The sequence below is a fragment of the Symphalangus syndactylus genome, chromosome X, assembly GCF_028878055.3.
Source record: "Symphalangus syndactylus isolate Jambi chromosome X, NHGRI_mSymSyn1-v2.1_pri, whole genome shotgun sequence".
Lineage (NCBI taxonomy): Eukaryota > Metazoa > Chordata > Mammalia > Primates > Hylobatidae > Symphalangus > Symphalangus syndactylus.
Genome location: NC_072447.2, coordinates 77,396,542 through 77,419,230, shown reverse-complemented (window position 1 = coordinate 77,419,230; position 22,689 = coordinate 77,396,542). Strand labels below are relative to the sequence as shown.

The 22,689-nt window shown below is 37.9% G+C and overlaps 1 protein-coding gene and 1 pseudogene across 3 annotated transcripts in view; both read right to left on the bottom strand.

Annotated features, from left to right (window-relative positions):
- EDA (ectodysplasin A) overlaps positions 1–22,689 on the bottom strand; it is a 427,490-nt gene that overhangs the window by 347,952 nt on the left and 56,849 nt on the right. The gene's annotated exons all lie outside the window — the stretch shown is intronic.
- On the bottom strand, positions 7,524–7,723 carry LOC129476647 (uncharacterized; annotated as a pseudogene).

Below are 22,689 nucleotides of genomic sequence, written 5' to 3'. Positions count from 1 at the left end.
TTCCACACCTCTTTCCTCAGTCACAACACACCACACTCCTGTCCACATTACCCTTAAAGAGCCCACTCAGTTCCTATCACAGAAGCAGTATCCCATCCCCCAAGCAGCTCTCATTGGCCTAAAGCCTATCATTTCTCGCCTCCTTGCCAGTCACCTACTCTGCCCAACAGACTCCCCTTGTAACACACCAATTCTACCTGTCAAAAAGCCAGATGGAACTTATCACTTAGTCCAGGACCTCAGGCTCATTAACCAAGCTGTACTCCCAGTATGTCCAGTAGTTCCTAACTCATATACTTCACTTTCCACAATTCCCTCCAATACCACCCATTTTTCTGTTCTAAACCTAAAGGATGCTTTTTTCACAATTCCTTTACACCCTGATTCTCAAGACCTCTTTGCCTTTATGTGGGAAGACCCCGACACTCACCTTTCATACCAGCTCACATGCGTACTACCTCAAGGTTTCAGAAACAGCCCCCACCATTTTGGGCAGGCCCTTGCTCACAACCTCTGCACCTTATCCCTAAAACTGTCCACTCTCCTTCAATATGTTAATGATCTGCTCCTGTGTAGCCCCTCTCAGAGACTGCAACACTTCTTGGCAGAACAGGGGTATCAGGTCTCCCCTAAGAAAGCACAAATATGCACCCCCTCAGTCACCTATCTAGGCCTAGCTCTTACCCCACGAACCTGACAGCTCACAACCAACCGCATATCCCTACTCCGGTCCCTCCTGCCTCTGCAAACTAAGCAAGAAATTATCTCTTTTCTAGGACTAGCGGGATATTTTAGGCTCTGGGTTCCCTTCTTCACTCTACTTGCTAAACTTATACCAAGCTGCTAAAGGCCCTCTCCATGAGCCTTTAAACCCTGCACAGACTATTACCCAACCTTTCCGTCTACTCCATAAGGCTCTCATCTCAGCCCCCGTCCTCACTTTCTCAGACCTCACCAAACCTTTCTCCCTCTATACCAGTGAATGGCATGGAGTTGCACTAGGTGTTCTAACCCAGTCTAAGGGACCCACCCTCCAGATTGTTGCCTACCTCTCTAAACAGCTTGAAGCCACAGTTCTCAGATGACCTGCCTGCCTCCAAGCATCAGCGGCAGCTGCAGTCCTCACTCTTAAAAGCATAAAACTATCTCTCCATGCCAACCTAACAGTTTATTCAACCCATAACATCAAAGACATGCTAGCTCACCGCAGTGTACTAAGTCTCATCCCTGCCCCATGCCTTCTCCAACTGTATGCTCTATTCATAGAAACTCCCCACATCACCATGCTAACCAGCTCCCATCTAAACTTGGCCATGCTCTGTCCCTGTCCTTGTTCTCTCCTCTTTACTCCTCAGAAGAAAAGGAGGACTATCAAGCCCAAAACCTTCAAAAACAAGGACCATGGTATGTAAAGGGAGGGTGCTTCATTGTTCCTCACTCTTAAACAATTCCTATCCTCTAAAGTCTCCACAACTCTTTTCATGTCGGGTACAAACCTCTCTTCCAACTTCTCCACCCTATTCTCACTTGTCCTCACCTTTCTAGCCGTGTTTGAGAAATCACCCAGACCTGCTTTATCTGCCACTCAGTGTCACCCCAGGAGTCCCTCCGCCGCTGCTTTTTCCTACCCACCAAGCCCGGGGCCAGGCACCTGGGCAAGATTGGCAAGTAGACTTCACTCACATGCCACCCGATAAACGGCTCCGCTATCTTCTAGTCTTTGTCTGTACTTTCTCCGGGTGGGTAGAAGCATCCCCAACAACTTCAGAAGGTGCAAATGTCGTCACACAAACTCTCATCATGCACAGAATTCCCCGTTTTGGACTCCCAACACCCATCCAATCTGATAACAGCCTGACTTTATCAGCCAAATTACCCAAGGCATCTCTACATCCTTGGGAATAAAGTGGATTCTCCACACACCCTACAGGCCCCAATCTTCAGGCAAAGTTGAAAAGGTCAACTCTGTCCTTAAAGACCAACTCACCAAGCCCAACTCTAGAAACCCGCCAGTCGTGGACAAAAAATCTCTCATTTGCCCTCATGAGACTCTGTGCAACACAAAAAGCACCCTCTTTTTATAGTCCCTTTGAAATCATGTATGGCCGAACTTTTCTTTTAGGGCCTCCACCCTTACCAGACTCTGAGCCACCTGGAAATTACCCCCCTTCCTTAATCCAGACACTGTCTTTTATTCATGAAGCAACAAATGAGGCCATGCCTCTGCCTGTCGACACCTCCTTGTCCTCTCAACATAACTGTCTTGCAGGCACAGATGTGTTTATCTGCCAACCTAACCCTCACAAAAAGCTATAACCGAAGTGGACAGGCCCTACACTGTGATACTCAGCATGCCAACTGCAGTGACAGTCCAAGGACTCCCCTGCTGGATCCGTCGCACCAGGGTCAAGCTCACCCCGCAAGGATACTCCTTCCTCCAAAACATTAACAGTGGGCAATACTCTCGGAGTCCCTGTATGGAATAACCTAAACAAAGAAAAACGATCCTTAAAGGTAGAAGGAAGCCAAAGATGGCAAAAGGACAAATGGCCTCCGCAATGGATCATCGAATATCACGGTCCTGCCATTTGGGCTGAGGATGGTTCCTGGGGTTATCGCACTCCCATATATATGCTAAACAGAATAATTAGACTACAGGAGGTTCTAGAGATAATCACTAACCAAACCTCCCCAGCCCTGGAAATGCTCCCGCAACAACAAAATCAAATGCGCGCGGCAATTTATCAAACAGGCTACCACTAGACTAGTTATTAGCAGAAGAGAGTGGGGTCTGTGGTAAGTTTAATATCTCTAATTGCTGTCTTAACATAGACGATAACAAAAAAGCAGTTCTAGAAATTGCTTCAAACATCAGAAAAGTAGCCCATGTACCAGTCCAAACCTGGAAGGGATGGGACCCAACAAACCTTCTGGAGGGTGGTTCTCTAATTAGGAGGATTTAAAACACTGGTAGGGACAGTAATTTTCATCATTGGGTTCCTCCTGTTTCTCCCCTGTATTATCCCACTAATAATAAAAGCTATTAAAAGTCTTGCTGAAACTACAGTTAACCACCAGACAATCCAGATGATGTTCCTGCTGCAACGACACGATGGATACCAACCTGTCTGTCAAGAATACCCCCAAAATTAAGTTTTTCTTTGTTTCCAAGGTGCCCACACCACCCCCCATGTCACGCTTGAAGTAGTTATTGAGAAAGTCATCCCTTTTCCCTTTTTCTATAACAAAATAGATGGGAATGAAAGATTCTCCCCAGGGCCTGAAAGCTTAAGGGAATGAATAACTCCTCCCTTCTCAGGCCCAGTCCCAAGATCCAAGACCACTTGCGAGAGCAGCGTGCCTCAGCAAGATAGCAGAAGCAGGAAGAGAGCTGGCCAGAAGACACGTACCCCCTGAAGACCGAGAGAGAGGCCATCAGGGTACCACGTAGCAGTTACATCAGACTGAGACACTTTCTGTTTAGAGGAGACTATAAAATCCCTGCCCCACCCTCATTTGGTGCTGACGCCATTTTAGGTCTCAGCCCGTCTGCACCCAGGCGCTCATAAAACAGCGTGTTGCTCCACACTACCTCGTGTTGTCTGTTGGTGTGCTCTTGGGGTTCGAACCAATACAACCTTTCACTCTCCCTCTCTCAAAATATCTTATTGTATTGTACTCACCTATTTCTGAACTGCAATTGACCGCAGATAACTGAAACTGCAGTAAAGGAGGAATTACTGTAATACATATTCATGAAATGTCTAGGTCATTTCTAAGTAAGTTAAAAATACCAAAATATTAATCACAAAACGTAAGTTTAAAGTATACATATTTTGGCATCTTGTTTTCAAACAGTATAGATATGCTATTTGGGTCTGTTAGTAAACATGAAAAAATTACTCTATGAAGAAGCACATGTTCTAGAAATTATGAAATGCATAACCATAAAATGTTTATATATAACAGAGGGTTGTAAATTGTTTTACTTCCTGGGTTTTCACTAGAAATTAAGGTTACTAAGAGCTGAAAATGCTAATCAATATATGGTAATTTAAAATAGAAATAAAAGGAAAACAACTGTTGTATGTGAGTAAAGTAAGACATGTTTTTAGTAAGTGAAGCTATGAGGTACAGAAGAAGAAAAAAAGAGGGTAATTTTTATCCTAAAGTAGAATGATTGATTGTTCCAAAATGAGAAACCAAAAAGTATACGAAAAATAAGAGACATAAAAAGATTACAGAAGGTTTGTGGAAGATAAATCTTATGAAAGTAATTTTATGTGTGATCAAGCTAAGATTAGAAGGAAATTATTCACAAGTTTTTCTAAAAATTGAGCCTTACTACCAAATGTACACTGATGCAAAACTAGAATTTTTTACCTTGTGTTGAAACAATAAGGCTTTCCTGGAATCTTGATCCGCCTTTTTTTTTTTTTTTTTTGAGACAGAGTTTCGCTCTTATTGCCCAGGCTGGAGTGCAATGGTGCGATCTTCGCTCACTGCAACCTCTGCCTCCTGGGTTCAAGCAATTCTCCTGCCTCAGCCTCCCAAATAGCTGGGATTACAGGCATGTGCCACCACGCCCAGCTAATTTTGTATTTTCAGTAGAAATGGGGTTTCACTATGTTGGTCAGGCTGGTCTCAAAATCCTGACCTCAGGTGATCCATCCACCTCGGCCTCCCAAAGTGCTGAGATTACAGGTGTGAGCCACTGCGTCCAGCCTTTGATCTGCTCTTACTAGGAAATTTTGAGAGTTCTTTCTTTACCTTTTTGGTAGGAAACAAAGATTCTGTGCTTTATCAAGATGATTCCTTGTGCTTCACGTTCTATATTAGGTTTTTGATTACTTAAGAAAACTGAGGCTGGGTGCAGTGGCTCATGCCTGTAATCCCAGCACTTTGGGAGGCTGAGACGGGAGGCGGGTGGATCACAAGGTCAGGTATTCGAGACCAGACTGGCCAACATAGTGAAACCCCATCTCTACTAAAAATTAGCTGGGCGTGGTGGCGGGCACTTGTAATCCCAGCTACTTAGGAGGCTGAGGCAGGAGAATCGCTTGAACCTAGGAGGTGGAGGTTGCAGTGAGCCGAGATCGTGCCACTGCACTCCAGCCCAGCCCAGGCGATAGTGCTAGACTCTGTCAAAAAAAAAAAAAAAAAAAAGAAAGGAAGAAAGAAAGACAGAAAGAAGGAAAACTGAGTCCTCTAAAAGAGCTAAGGATTTTTCTACAACTATGTTTCTATATTTGCCTTTTAAAGTCTTTTAATTATCACTCTATTTAAATGATTACTGTTACTTCACAGTCACTTATTATATTTTGACCAAGTGTTTTAAACCATATATTTTCTTTGTTTCTTTCTCTTCCTTCCTTCTTCCTTTCCCTTTTCTTTTACTTTCTCTACAGTGGTGCGATCTCAGCTCACTGCTACCTCCACCTCCCAAGTTCAAGCGATTCTCCTGCCTCAGCCTGCCGAGTAGCTGGGACTACAGGCACACACCACCATACTTGGCTAATTTTTATATTTTTAGTAGAGATAGGGTTTTGCCATGTTGCCTAGGCTGGTCTCGAACTCATGAGTTCAAGCAATCCACCTGCCTTGGCCTCCCAAAGTGCTGGGATTACAGGCATGAGCCACCATGCCAGGCCAAAACCTTTGATATTTTTGACAAGCTTCACAAAATCAAATTCTAATTTAAGTCTCTTTCTTTACTTTGAATTAACTTTGGATTTTCCAGATAAGCCCTTGGAACATCTCAAAAGGATACCTCTCTTTGTGAAAAGAGAAATATAAACTAACTGGGCTTATTCGATATATTAAATTATATGGAGAGTGTTGTCAAATAATAGGTAAAGCTAATCCTTTGAGTTATATTTGTATGGATGTGTTATTAATACGTGTTTCAGAAATTGTATAAAATTCATAGAAATCTAGTAGTCCTGGTATAAGTCATAATTCTAGTTATCTTAAAATGTTGTATGCAGCAAAAATAACTGAATTTCCTTGTCAATTGCATCAACGTTGTAGTGAGCTCTCAACAGGCCTTTAACCATGGCCATTTTAAGCCTTATTATTCACAGATGGTTGTTTACTCTGGTACTTTCCTGAGCAACTATAAGCCTAAAATGTTTTGTCTTCAAGGAGATTCATGGAAAGGACTCTGACAAGTACAGATTTCTGATAACTTTAATACACCATTAGACTAGGTGAGACTTTCCAGATCTCCAATGAAGAAACTAGTTTTATAAAACTGCTAACTCAAACGCAGAACAAGAATTATTAAATACTAAGGAAATGCTTTGGCAGATTTTCATACCAAGTCAGCCAGTACTGAAATTGTTAAGATATGCAATTTAAAATAACTCCTTAAGACTGATTGAGGTCAGATTACCTATTTTACCCTATTTAATAAACAGTGCTACACCTGAATTGGAGAAACAAATCTGATATTTAAAAGAATATAAATTCAATATTAAGCGACTCATAGAGGGCACAGATGGCCACCTGGTCTTTCTCAAGTCCTTAAAGCCTCCATTATTAAAAGTTCTGTACTTCATAACTCATCATGGAGTATAAAAAATTATGCCAATTATGAAAAAATATTAGTGTGGGGACTATTTTTAAATTGCCAAAATGGTTTATAACCAATGTTTGCTTTGTCAAACCCATAATCCTTGGAAGACAATAAAAACTTCAGGTGGTACATTTGTACTTTCTGATAGTCCATTTGAACATTTAGAGATGAATTTCATTCATTTGCCATCTTAAATGGGATATGAGTATTTTCTCATAATAGTCTATATTCTCTGATTGGATAGGAGCTTTCCGTGTAGGAAGGCCAATACTATAACAGTAGCTAAAAAGGTTATTAAAACATGTATTTCCTTTATGGAGTGCTCCTGGAGAAATCTCCAGCAATAGAAGTACTATTTTACTGGACAAATTATAAAGCAATTGAATAAGGTGTCATGAATACAATGGCATTATCATTGTCCTTACCACCCTCAGTCTTCCGGAAAGACTGAAAGGACAAATGGCATCTAAAAACTGAAATTGGCAAAGTTAACTGAATCAATTGGATTGTATCTTCATGAAGCTTATTTACAATGGGTAAGTGAGAAGATGTGATATGGTAGAAGGGTATGTATGATCAGAGGTACTGTGTCAGAAAGCTGGGTGACATGGAAGAGAATGAAGTTTTACTGGGAGGAATTAGGTGGAAATATTATTATAATAACGGTAGTATATATATAGCACTTAATTTATAAAGTATTTTCCGGTATAGTATGTCATTAGGTCCACACTTCACTTAACTCACCTAAACCATTCTCTGGAGATCAGATTGATTTTGGCCTGTGTGAGGAAGAGCTGTTATAGTCATGGTGGTTAAACAGAGAAAGCAGAGTAGTGATTGCCAACCCTGTCATCTTCTCTCCCCTCCCTTTGTTCTGGTTTTGAGGGTTGCTCAATTCATGAATAGTTCTTTGCTCAATTAGACTCTGCTAAATTTAATATTTTTCCCCACCCAGACTGTGTCCTCTGTCTCTTATTCTCCCCAAAGAAAAGAAGAACAATCATTAATGGCAAATGGCAATTGAAGTAAACCAACACCAAGAGACAGCTTTACACTTGGGAGATAATATGGTTTTTAGTGCTCTATACATTCAAAGAAACTTCTCCAGTAAGAAACTATAGAAATGATCCCTGAAAGTATAGTCTTTAACTTTAATTTATCTAAAGATTTTAACAGATGATAGGTGCTCAATAAATATTTATTGAATGAATGAGCAATAATGTAGTAGCATTATAAAGGCAAATATTACCTTAACCTACAATAACATATACATCCAGAAATACTCAGATGAAAACTGTGATCATCAGGGCTGGTCAGACCATACCTAAAATATTTTCCCCATTTCAACAAGAAAATGGGGGAGAAAAAAAGCCATCTTTGATCCCAAAAGCCTTGGTTCGAAACCATGTACTATATCCTTCCTTTAGTGCAGCCTGTCTCCTTGTTTTGTACTGCCCATTTCCTTGTATCTCACACATTTTAAGTTTCACAAAGTCAGAAACTATATCTTTCTCTTTCACTGTTGTATTCCTAAATACTGGCACAGTATCTGACTGACAGAAAGGCATTCAGTAAATATATGTTTAATGAAGGATAACTCAGAGAACATCCAAACAAGAGTAGCCTAGATAATGCAGAGATTTAATGCCATGTTTTTCTTACTCAAAGGCATTATATATCAGACACATTCAAAGATAAGATGTGGTTCGTGTCCTCGAGGAGCTCACAATTCAGAGGATGTGTAAAAATACAGCTACAAAACTATGACTAAAATATACAGTGTGGAAAGTGCAACAAAGTAACAAAGCAACAGTTGAAAGCATGTTTAGCCTGGAGTTAGGGGGTTGGAGACTAGTCAGGGGTATGTGGGGATCTTTCTCCCATCTGAATAACTATGGTATGGTAGAGTTTATTATTGCAGTATTAAATAAGGAAGACTTTTGTAACAACTAGATCAGCCTACAAATGACATTAGCTATCTCCCATGAGGACAAGTTCTCCATTGCTGACACATTGCAAGCCTAGGATGGTGAGAACTTGATGGAGATATTGCAGAAGTGACTGACAAAGAAGATGAGATCTTGAGTTGGATGACTTCTATCTCCATTCTAACCCAGAGATTCTATGACACTTATAGTCTCTGCTTTAGAGAGAGAGGGTAGAAAATCAATATTTTCAAATAAAAATCCTATGCTAATTATATCTGTTTAGCTTTGCCTTAAGGATAAATACTTAATAGAAATTATGCCTGTCCATGCAGAACATATTAGACGTTAATCTTATACTCCAATTCCTTGCTTTGTGATAGTTTGAAATACTGCTTTCTGCCACAACATAACAAGACGAAGTGAACTGATTCTTTGAAGTCACATCTGCATCACAGTACAGCTAATGACAAGCTTCCTAATTTTTCCAGACACGACTAGGAAGAGATTCCTCCATTATCCAATGAAATCAACCATATTAAAGGCAGGGCTTCTGTTCTCAGATATCTTGAGAAACATATACTTTCCCCTCTCCCTTGTTCCCACCCTGATTATGGAACAGTGAGCCTGAGGCTGATTTATTACTTAAGAACCAGTTATTGTTTTCCCAAACAGATTTAACAAATTTGTTCCACCTGCCCAATTATATTTCTGATTACTTTCTTGTGGTTTCACTGAAGTGTTTAATCCAAGGAACTACGAAGGTCAAAAAAGATGAAAACTCAGCTAGCCTCTGACCTCAAAGAGATTATAATCTAGTAGGGAACAAAAAACTCATACACAAGTAACCACAATTTACACAAATCAGTATAGGTCCTAAGAATAGTTTAAAGCACTGGAAGAATTAAGTATAGAGACAAAAGACTTACCTTATGGGAAGTTAGGAAGTATTCTATGTACTCTTATTGTCCTCATTTTACAAATAAGGAAATTGAGATACAGAGAATGCGGTCTAGGGAGCTGAGGTTTTCCAGAGGCAAAAAAAAAAAAAAAACCCTTAAATATTTGCAAAGAACAGTCCTATATACTATAGTGATTAAGCATTCACATCTTAAAACAATGTAACAAAATAATTCTGACATCATCTAAAGTGTGGTGAAAAAGAGGCTCAATCCTTAGTGCTTCCCTCTTATTCTTCTGGATTTCTCCTTTAAAAGTGTGTTCTGAATAATCCAAGGAAAACTAATGGAGTCTAAATTCCAGTAAAAACTGATTATCTCTTCTGCAATTTCTTTTACCTTTAACAGTATCATTCAGGTCAGCCATAGGTTGGCTGCTCTGACTCCTGCAGCCTTTCCCCATAAGCCCTCTCCCCTCCTCCCAGAGGGCAGAGAAAGAAAGCAGTGCTGAGGAAGCAACATACTCTTGGTTTCCATGTTAGGCCATTTTCATTGAACTCGGGAGTATCATTAGTTTTGCTTGGGAAAGAAAGCCTTTCATCACCTAAGCTTCAGATAAAGATTAGCTTCACAATTCCATTTGAAGTCAATGGTCTATAAGCTAGTCCACCTAAATAAAATTTGAAGAACAAATGTGGGAAATGTTGGTGCTTATAAATTAACCAATCAAATCTAGGTATACAGGTATAAGAATAAAATGTCTAATATATAATTACAAATGCTGTTTTCATTTTTCCAGTAAGTCAGTCTCTGAGCAAATAGATTACTGATGAAACCAGCATGTAAATTCAGAGCTGAAGAAAACAATTCTTGAATCAGTGTTCAGAACTATGATTTCAAATAGGTCTCTTATCTCAAAAATGGTTCTTTTGATCTGGCCACAAGGTCATAAAATAGCCACTGAAAAGAAAATTCTACAGTAATCTTAGTCTACACTGATAAAAGTCTAATAGCTGAATTAAAGGAAGGCTAGGCTGGACAAATAATCTCTAAAGTACGGAGTCCAGTTCTGTGTGCTACATTTTAAAAGAAATAAATAACTGAGAATAGGATCCAAGTAGGGTTTCCAAAATGATGAAAAGCCCGAAAATCACTCATACAAGAAAGGAATGAAAAAAACTGGGGCATAGAGGTAAAAGTAAGAGGACCCATAAAACTATCTTAAATAGTTGTATTAGTCTGTTATTGCACTGCTATAAAGAAATACTTGAGACTGGGTAATTTATAAAGAAAAAAGGTTTAATTGGCTCACGGTTCCACAGGCTGTACAGGAAGAATGGCTAGAGAAGCCTCAGGAAACTTTCAATCATAGCGAAGGCAAGGGGGAACAGACACATCTTACATGGCCAGAACAGGAGGAAGAGAGACAAGGACGGAGATACTACACACCTTTAAACAACCAGATCTCCTGAGAACTCACTCACTCTCTTGAGAAAACCAAGGGGAAATCTGCCCCCATAATCCAATCACCTGCCACCAGGTCCCTCCTCCAACACTGGGGACTACAATTCAACATGATTTGGGCAGGGACACAAACCCAAACCATCAATAATAAAAGCACTGATCTGAAGAATATAGGACAAAAATTTCAGATATAGTAAAAGAAAGCTAACGGACCTGTTACAACACCCAAGTGGGTCATAGGAGAGAAATTATTTTGACAAAACTTGATGAAAATCCCTTACAATGAACTGAGCACTGTGTTAAGTACTTTACATTAATTATCTTATTAAAATTTCTCAACAATCCTGTTATCACCACCCACATCCATGGAAACTGAAGCTTGGAGATGTTTAATAATTCCGTTAAGATCGCATTGCTAATGACGTGTGTTAGCTAGCTAAGGCAGGTCTCTTGAGAATGAATTTTTCTCATTCATTCATGAGTTTTCACTCTCCGTATTCCACGGCAAAACATGTCTTCTGCTTGGAGTTGGAGATCTATTGAGATGAAAGTTACCCCTGGGAACTCTACCGACATCCCTGAGAGATGCTTTCCTATCATCAGTGTTAGAATAAAGATGTTTTGTGATCTACTTGTGTCAGGCTGGGCTAGAGAGTTTCTATCATAACCTAATCATAACCCTATTTGTCAATTCAATTATTCCTACTGTACAAGTAATCCATAGAGTGAAACCAGTACATAGGGTTCATGAAGATACATGTTACAACAGCTGGTCAGGCACATGTGAAGTGAGGTGCCATAACATCTTCCTCATTTCAGAGAAAGGGAAAAGATCTAGGCCAAATACAGAGTTTATACATGAGACAGTAGCATTCAATTCCTATTTCCATATGGGAGTCACTTTTCATTGACTCAAAGTCTGGAAGAAATGTTCTTATTTCCTCAAGTTACTGGCAAGCAATAAAGGTGCATACCTATGGAGGAAGTTAGGACAAAAAATACTTAGGAAAGACAGAATATAAATCCTACTAATAGGATGTAGAAACTTTTAATAAAATATAAAAATTGATTAGAGTTACCTTTCTTTACTTGAATAAATTATATAACACAATTTGAAAGAAGTTTTGGTAACTTTTTAGAGTTTCAGGTTCATTATTTATAACACTGCTGAACTATCATAAAGTTCATTAAAAGGTCACAATTGTCTCAGAAATGTTAAAGTTATCTGAGAAATGGTGCTCTACTTTAAGAAGAAACAAATTATCTCTATGGATATTTAATAGGAAATAAAATTACTACTGAGATGAGAAAAAGATGAAAATAATACAAAGCATGATAATTTATTATATACAATCCCAGCTGTGCTTTTACTTTCATTTATGGTTAATATTAAACCAAAGTTTCACCTGCTTACATTCTGAAATTGGTTATATGCCTAAATTTTAGTGAAAATAAATAACATCTTGATTATATGGTAGAAGAAAAAACACAAAAATATTTTTTCAGACTTTAAAAGGGGAGTCATTTTTAAGGTTTACTTTAGTAAATTAAAGCTGGCTACTGAAGAATAATGCAGTAAAACCAGGGTCAGCACAATAATGTGGAAGAAAAAGATACGAGCATTTAATGAAAGGTACAATATCTGTCATAAATAGGTATTGTGCTAGAGATTTTACATGTTAATTCATCTAATTTTAAAGACAAATCTATGAGGCAAGCCATATCACCCCATTTTATAGATGAGGCAACTGAGGTTCCAGGAGGTTAAGAAACATGTGGCCAAGAACACACTGTCAGTGAGGTCATTATATAGTGGTTACTAGCTGCCTTCAAATGATTAATTTGCTACTTCTCTTTTCAAAAGGCGATTTTTTTCTTTGAAAATATCCACAAAATTGACAAACCTTTAGTTAGATTGATGAAGCCAAAAATAAAGACTCAATTTACTAAAATTCAGAATGAAAGAGAGGACATTACTATTAACCATAAACATACATCAAGGACTATAGGGGAATACAATGAACAACTGTATGTATACAAATTATATAACTTAGATGAAATGGGAAAGTACCTAGAAAAACAAAAACTGCCAACATTGATTCAGGAAGAAATAGAAAAGATGTATAGACCTAAAACAAGTGATTGAATTTGTAATAAAAAAATTACTCACAAAGAAAAGCCTAGGCTTAGATGGCTTCCCTGATGAATTCTAGTAAACATTTAAAGAACAATTAATACCCATCCTTCTCAAATTCTTCCAAGAAATATAAGAGGAGGGAATACTTCCCAACTCATTCTATGACATCAGTATTACCTTGCTACCAAAACCAGAAAAAGATATCACAAGAAAACTATAGCCCAATATATCTTATGAATATAGTCATAAAAATCTTCAATAAAATACTAGCAAACTGAATCCAGTAATATATAAAAAGGATTGTATAATATGACCAAATGAAATTTATCCCAGGAATGCAAGGTTGGATTAATATCAGAAAATCAATTAATATATCATATGAATAGAATAAAGGAAAAAAATTCATGAATATCTCAGTACACATGGAAAAACGTTGATAAAATTCAGTACCCTCTCTCATGATAAAAATACTCAAAAAATTAGGAATAGAAGGAAACTTCCTCAACCACATTAAAGGGTACCTAGGAAAGACCCAGAGCTAACATTATATTAAGTGATAAAAGACTGAATATTTTCCCCCAACAGGACAAGGATGTCCTTACCACTTCTATTCAACGCATTGTTACTAGAGGTTATAGTTATGAACTTAGGCAATAAAAAGAAATGAAAGGCATCCAGAAAACTATCTCTATTTGCAGATAACATAATATTACATAGAGCAAAGTCTAAGGAATCCACACACACACACACAAAGACCCTACCAAACCTAATAAACAAGTTTAGCAAGTTTGCAGTATACAAGGTCAATATTAAAAATTAGCTCTAATTCTATTTTTGCAATGAACTATTGAAAAATAAAATTTAAGAAACAATCCCATTTACAATAGCATCAAAATAAAATAAAACATTAGGAATAAATTTGACAAAAGATGTGTAGAACTTATACTGAAAACTATAAAATATTGTTGAAAGAAAGTAATGAAGATCTAAATAAATGAAAAGACATCCCACATTATAGACTGGAGGACTTAATACTGTTAAGATGGCAATACTCTCTAAATTGATCTACAGATTAAACACAACCTTATCAAAATACAGGCTGATCTTAAAATTCATATGGAAATTAAGGGGCAAAGAATAGCCAAAACCAATCGTGATAAAGAATAACAAAGTTGGGCCGGGCGCAGTGGCTCACATCTGTAATCCCAGCACTTAGGGAGGTCGAGGCGGGTGGATCATGAGGTCAGGAGTTGGAGACCAGCCTGGCCAAGATGGTGAAACCCCATCTCTACTAAAAAATACAAAAATTAGCCAGGCATGGTGGCGGGCGCCTGTAATCCCAGCTACTCGGGAGGCTGAGACAGGAGACTAGCTTGAACCCAGGAGGCAGAGTTTGCAGTGAGCCAAGATCGTGCCACTGCACTCTAGCCTGGGTGACAGAGCAAGACTCTGTCTCAAAAAAAAAAAAAAAAAGAAGAAGAACAGTTATACGACTCATACTTCCTGATTTCAAAACTTACAACAAGGCTACAAAGTAATCAAGACAATGTAGTACTGCTGGCATAAGGACAGACATATAGATTAATGGAGTAGAATTGAGAGTCTAGAAATAAACACTTACATTTACAATCGACTTTTGACAAGAGTGCCGAGAGAATTCAATAGGGGAACAACAGTCTTCAACAAATGGTGCTGGGACAACTGGATATCCACAAGTAAAAGAATGAAGTTGGATCCACTCCTCATACCACGTATAAAAATTAAATATAACACGTATCATACAAGATCTTCCTTTGCCTAAAGGCCTGCCTAGCTGTTAGAATAAAATACAAACTTCTGGGCATGCCATTTACCTCTCCATAGCCTAGACCTTGCTACTTCTGCAGTTTCATCCTTTGTCACCACCTCATTATCCTCCTCTTCAATCCCTCCTCCTGGATCCTACACTCTAAGGCACTCTGAGTGACATGTTTCTTTGGGTCAGGTGCAGTGGCTCAAACCTGCAATCCCAGCACTTCAGGAGGCCAAGATGGGCAGATCACTTGAGGCCAGGAGTTTGAGACCAGCCTGGCCAACATAGCAAAACCCCATCTCTACTAAAAATACAAAAATTAGCTGGGCATGGTGGTGCATGCGTTTAATCTCAGCTACTTGGGAGGCTGAGGCACAAGAATTGCTTGAGCCTGGGAGGTGGAGGTTGTAGTGAGTCGAGAACATGCCATTGCACTCCAGCCTGGGTGATCAAGGGAAACTCTGTCTCAAAAAAAATAAATAAAAAGCACCAGGCTTTGCTTACATATATCAGTGGAATACTATTTCTCTATACTACCTGATAAATATACCTCCATACGTCAAGGCAGTCCAAGTATCACCTCTTCTATGAAAGTTTTCACTGACACAGAGGCATATCCACATACTAATTGTCTTTTCTTTCCCCCATAGTATCCCAACACAGTTCCTCCATTGCGAATTAACACTGTGCCACTGTGAGGTGTATGTTGTCCTGTTCCTTGCTTCAGGAATGAGGTACTGAGCCTCAACCAAATCCCTCAAGGAAATTACCTTTGTCCAGAAAGAACCTCTTTTTCCCAGGGCAGCGAAAATCCCTTGATAAGTCTGTGAAGAGGGTAGGGTACAAAGGCCCCCTTCAACATGAGAGTATTCTCATTTTGCCATCCCAGCCCCAGAGCTCCTGTGAAGACTGTACTAACAGTTCAACTCCTTCCACTGCTCAATGCTTTCCTTCACTTCCCCACAAGAGTTGATCGGAGTGCATTCCCCAACAAACTGCTTATATTCTAACTCCATCTTAGAGTGTATTTCTCAGGGACCCTAACCTAAGACACTGTTTTACACTTACTTTTTAATAGTTCATCTTCAGATATTGATTGCATCAATGCATCCCTCAGTGCAGGTTGTCAATACAGGCTTGCCAAAATAAAAATAAAATAAAATAAAAAATAGATCACAGACCTAAATGTAAAGGCTAAAACTATAAAACTCTTAGAAGAAAACATTAATGTATATCCTTGTGACCTTGGGTTAGGCAATACTTTCTTCAAAATGATACCTAAGGGAGATGCCACAAAAGGAAAATTAGATAAATTGGACATTAAACTTTGCAGCATAAAAGTTTAGGAATAAACTTAACAAAAGATGGGTAGAACTTATACTGAAAACTACAAAACACTGTTGAAAGAAAGTAAAGAAGATCTAAGTAAATGAAAAGACATCTCACGTTCATAGACTGGAGGGCTTAATATTGTTAAGATGGCAATACTCCCTTTCTTTTTCTTCACACAAATAAGAGTGAAGAAACAACTCATAGAATGAAAGACAATATTTGCAAGTTAAATATCTGATAAGAGACTCATATCCAGAATATATAAAGAACTCTTACAACTAAAAAAAAAAACTACTCAATTGAAAAATGGGCAAAGGATCTGAATATACATTTCTCCGAAGGAGATACATAAGTAGCCAATGAGCACATGAAAAAATCATTAGTCTTCAAGAAAATACAAATCAAAACCACAACTGAAATATCATTTCAAATTCACTAGGAAGAATATAATAAAAAATAGACAATAACAAGTGTTGCCAAGGATGAAGAGTAATTGGAGCCCTCATATGTTGCTTGTGGAAATGTAATATGGTGCAGCCACTTTGGAAAACAGTCTGGAAGTTCTTCAAAAAGTTCAACAGAGAGTTACCATATGACCCAGCAATTCCACCTGTAGGTATATACTCAAGAGAATTGAAAACAAATGTTTACACAAAAACATGTACACAAATATTGAGAGCAGCATTATTCATAACAGGCAAAAAATGTAAACAACCTAATGTCCATCCATTGATGAATGGATAAATGTAATATAACTATATAATAGAATATCATTCAACCATAAAAAGAATGAAATATTGATTCATGCCACCATGTGGATGAACCCTGAAAATATTATGCTAAGTGAAAAAGCCAATCATAAAAGATTATATATTATATGATTCCATTTAAATGAAATGTCCAGAATGGTCAAATCTATAGAGACAGAAAGTAGATATATGATTCCTAGGGGTTGGAAGAGGGGAGGGTTCAGGAAAAATGGGTAGTGACTACTTATAGGTACAGGGTTTCCTTTTGGGTCTCTAAAATTGATTATGATAATAGTTGCACAACTCTGTGAATGTACTAAAAACCAATGAATTAGCACTTTAAATGGGTGAAGTATATGGTATGTAAATTATATCTTAATAAAGCTGTTATTATAAAAAATAGTGGTGCAAAAACTGTTGGTGCCTTGCATGGATTAAGGCAGGGACACCAAACTATAGTAGTGGCCATTGTATTCTTTACCATCATGCATTTTCAGAGAAAGAAATGCCATTTCAGGCTGGGCTCAGCGGCTCACGCCTATAATCCCAACACTTTGGGAGGCCAAGGTGGGCAGATTACCTGAGTTCAGGAGTTCGAGACCAGTCTGGCCAACACGGTGAAACCCCGTCTCTATTAAAAAGATAAAAATTAGCCAAGCATGGTGGCGGACACCTGTAATCCCAGCTACTCGGGAGGCTGAGGTAGGAGAATCACTTGAATCTGGGAGGCGGAGGTTGCAGTGAGCCAAGATCATGCCTCTGCACTCCAGCCTGGGCAACAAGGGCAAGACTCTGTCTCAAAAAAAAAAAAAAAAAAAAAAAGAAAAGAAAAGAAAAGAAAGATATGCCATTTCACTTAAGAATGTTCTTGATGAAGTAGAAATTATTGTTTGTAAAATGTTATTTATGTTATTTATGTTAACATGCACTGGTTTTTATTTTTAAATCAATTGGTAAATTCTAAAAGCTATTTGTAGAGATTATAAGGAACTTGTAATGCTGCATAACATACTACATTTATGTAACATATCACATCCTTCTGAACTGACTTTAGTTTGGCTGTGTAGTTTGTAGAGGTTAACAACTCTTAATCTGCATTAGGAACAATTAAAAACCCTTTTCTGCCTTTATCAAGAGGGTAAAATGGACACAAAAATATTCGGATGTGGGGGACTAGAAACCTATTTATCTTATTCTTTAAAAGAAAGAAAAATTATTCCTAAAATATTTTGCTTAAGGTATTAAATTTTAAAATCTATTTCACTATAACGTGTATTATACAATATGTTACATGATGATCCAAGATGCTGGTTTTAAATGTCATAGTTCATTCAAGTTTTGAAATTACCCTTCCAAATTATCTGGTTCCTAAATCTATTCATTCAAATATTTATTGTGCTAGTTTCTATACCATAAAGGCCCAGATATTATCAGCTAATAAAATAAAATACAAAATCTAAATAAATGTTCCCATGAAATCATTTGCTGTAATCTCACTGCAACACAAAAGATATTTGCTAACTGGCTCCAAGGGAGAACAAAAAATTAGTTGAATAATTTATTTCAAATATAAGAGCTGTTTAGTATTACAGTACTTTTAAAATTAAATTTAAGTTTTCTCCATTATTCAGAAACACATCAGTTATAAATGGTTCCATTTCAGGAAATTTTCTTGGCTCTCGATCTCTCCCTGGGTAGTCATTGAAAGACTTTTGGGAAGATGAAAGTTTTCAGAATAAAGATAAACATGTAATGAATACTTCCAGACTATTAGTCACTTCTATGTTCTGGCAACCATACATAAATGAAATAAAACAAAACAAAGACATTTAAAATGGAAAACCTTCAAAACTAAAGTCTTCTCATCTTCACTACCAAAGCTAAACAGCTCCAACTTCTTATGCAGTTTCATTCAAGCTAAGATTCTCTCAGCATTCTGGTGGGCAGAGATATACAGCTATACAGCATCTAATAAAATTCCAGGCCACAGTCACTGAATAAATGAGCAAAGCTAAACAAACGGCATTCCTTATCAAATAAACACTAACATGATTGAGCATACAGCATTTCAATCAGTCAACATCTGTTTTATAATCGTATTTCCTGTTTTATAAATGTAGTGTGAATGAACAATTCATTTTTATAGATTTACTGCCTCATGTTGCCTTACCATTGCATTTCAATTCTAGTTAGAGGGGCCTGAACAGAAAGGTATATATTGAAATGAAGGAAAATCCTGATTATAACTCAGGAAGGAGTTAGTCAAGTTGTCCTGCTAGTTCAGGGTTTATTACTCTATACACAAAACCATTTTAAATTTAATCTTTTGGATGGAAATCTAAAACTCAATACTCATTGCTTATCTTCACAAATAGAACATAGTAGATGATCACGATTTAATTGTTTTTTGATGAATTTGGGTCATTATTATGAACATCAATTACTGAGCTATATTATAACACGTTGATGCCCTCAAGACTTATTTAAGCCATATAGGGCTATTAGACCCGCATTGCTATGAGTTCCTGGCTTGTTTTTTGGTTTTTCTGTCTCTTTCCTTAGAGTCAGCTGTCTCTCCCTCCTACTATTCGATGAGCCTTGTTAACATTTCTAAATGGCCTCTCCACAGCTGTTGGCTAGGAAATATGATAATCATGATTAAAGCATAATGATGAGTAAATAAATTATAAGTGAGTATCTCAGAATCTTACACTATATAACATGCATGAGCTTAAGTGCATGGATCTTGTGACACACACTTTATCTGCACAAAGCCTTTTCTCATCTGAGTTCTTAGGTGATGTTACTAGATCATTGAATTCCAGCTGTATATTGCCATATTTGATAAACCTTCCCCTTTAGGATCATATATGCAGGACAATTTCATAATCTGGTATAAGGTCCTTAGGCAGTTAAAACAAGATTTAAGACAAATCTATTTCTTCTGCAACTGCAGATAAAAAAGCATAGTCTTTCTAAGCTTGAACATTTAGGATACCTAAGAAATAAATTGCACAGAGATTTAATACCTTGGAAGTATGACTTAGAAATCTGAAAATTTGTATACAACTAAGTATATAAACAGTAAAACAGATTCAGTTCAATCAGCAAATGTCTATTGAGCATCTACCATGTTCAAGGCATTATACTAGCATCACAAGGGATATAAAATGAGTAAGACACAGTCCGTGGTTTAATAACTTAATATCTAGTAAGCGAGATTAGATAAAAATGACTAAGATGAAAGGCAAATAAATGTAATAGATGTAAGAAAACCGTAAGTAAGTTATTATGGGAATTCAAAGGAATGAGAGATTAAACTTAGCTTGGGGAGAAGGATCAGAAAATCATGAAGTATTCCATGGAATACATGGCATTCATGATAAGCCTTGTAGTTTGGACAGGTTCTTAAGAGAAGAGAGTAGGGGGAAGAGACAGCAGTAGTAGTCATCTTGGGCTAAGGAAACTGCAATTATTCATTTCACAAATATTTACTGAGCATTTATTGTTATTATATGCCAGGCACTGTTGTAGGCAATAGGGATAGAACAGTAAACAAAGCAGATAAAAATCCCTGCCCTCACGGACCTGATATTACAGTGGGGAGAGAAAGAGACAATAAAAATAGTAACAATAATAACAACAATGACAGCCAAGACATTAGAGTACTTAACATGTTGGTCAGGCACTGTTTTTGTGTTTTAAATATAAACCCATTTAATTCTCAAAACACCTCTATGAAGTAGTCTGCTATTAATATTATCCCTATTTTAGAGATAGAAAACTAACATATAGAAGTCAAACTGTCCAAAGGCACAATGAGAAATGAAATTATGATTCAAACCTGGGGTATCCAGCTACAGAGGTCTATATTCTTAACCATTATGTGATTCCAAATAAGCATCATCTATAACGTGTTACATGTTGATAAACACTAAACTCAAGGAGCAGCAAGCCACTTTATTTGGAAGATATAAGGGAACAGCAAAGGATAAAGCCAAAGAAATAGGTTGGGCTCATATTATGGAGGGCCTTGAATCCAAGACAGGGGAGTCTACCTACTGAATTAAGTGCAATGGGAAACCACTGAAGATATGATTAGTGCCTCACTTTATAAAGGGTGAACTGGAGTGAGAAGAGAGGCTGGAAGAGGAGATCTGATTCACCACTGAACATTTATCAAGATTATTGATACTGCCCAGGTGAAAAGTAATTACGGTATAGAACAGAATAAAATATATATTGAGAATCCAAGAAATTAGAGATTACACACACACACATACACACGTGCACACACACACACACACACAGAAAAACTCATTCTTCCATTTGAGGCCAAAATCTCAAAGACATCCTTGACTTCCCTGTTTCCTCTCACATGCCACGTTCAATCAACAGTAAATTCAGAATCCAACCATCTTTTACCACTTTCACCACCACTACTCTGGTCCAAGCCATCAACTCTCACCTCACTTACTGCAATAGCCCCCTTACTTACTTCCTGCTTCTACCCTTGTCGTGCTACAGTCTAGTCTCAACTCAGCAGCTAAAGTTTTCCTACCAATAAAATAGGTCAAATCAGGTCACCCCTTTGCTCAAGCCCCTCCATTGGTTTCCTATTTCACTCATAACACAAAGCCAAAGTCTTTACAATGACCGACAAGGCCCTACATGATCTGTTCCTCTCCTCTTACCTCTCTGACCTCACCTCTATTACTCTTCCTTTTACTCATTCTGCTTCAGTCACAATGGCCATGTTGCTATTTCTGGAACACTCATGTTCTCCCTCATCTCAGGGCCTTTACATTTGCTACTTCTTTTGCCTGGAATGCTCCCTTATCCTCTCCCATATCTGCCTGGCTCTTTCCTGACTGCCTCCAGATCTTTGCTCGAATATCACCTTCTCAGTTAGCTTCCCTGGACTACCCAATTTAAAAATGTGCACATATACATACACATCCTGTCCTGACCTTCTCTCTCCAACTTCCCTAATTTTTCTCCATATAACTTTGTATTATCTGACATTCTATGTATTTTACTTATCTGCTTGTGTGTCTTCCTCCACTAGACTATTGGCTCCATGAGGGCCAGAATTTTTGTCTGTTATGTTCACTGCTATATCCTTGGTTCCATAAATAGTACCTGGTACATGGTAGTTCTTAATAAATATTTGTTAAATAAATGAATGAATCAATTAAGAAAAAAATTTTGAAAAAAAAGTTAGGGACAGTGAAGAATTAGAATTCATATAGCAGGGCAACTAATGGAATAGGTGGAGCAAAAGAGGAGGAAGGATCAAAATGTCTCCATGGTGTCCAGATTTTAGGAATGGCAACAGCATTATCAGAAATGGAATAGTTACAGGGAACTGATTTGGAGGGTGGAAATTAATTCATTTTTAGACACGATGAGTATACAGTATGGAACACTAATGGGAGATCAAAAAATGAAATGCAAATCTGAAGCTTAAGAATGAAGTCAGGGCTAGATATAATAATTTGGGAGTTACTAAAATACAGACAGAAGCCAGGCACGGAGGCTCACGCCTGTAATCCCAGCACCTTGGGAGGCTGAGGAGGGCAGATTGCTTCAGCCTGGGAGATTGAGACCAGCCTGGGCAATACAGCAACACCTCATCTCTACAATTTTTTTTTTAATTAGCTGGCCATGGTGGCATGTGCTTTTGGTCCCAGCTACTCAGGAGGCTGAGGTGGGAGGATCTCTTGAGCCTGGAGGTCAATGCTTCAGTGAGCCAAGGTCACACCACAACACTGCAGCTTGGCCAACAAAGCAAGACACTGTTTCAAAAAAGAA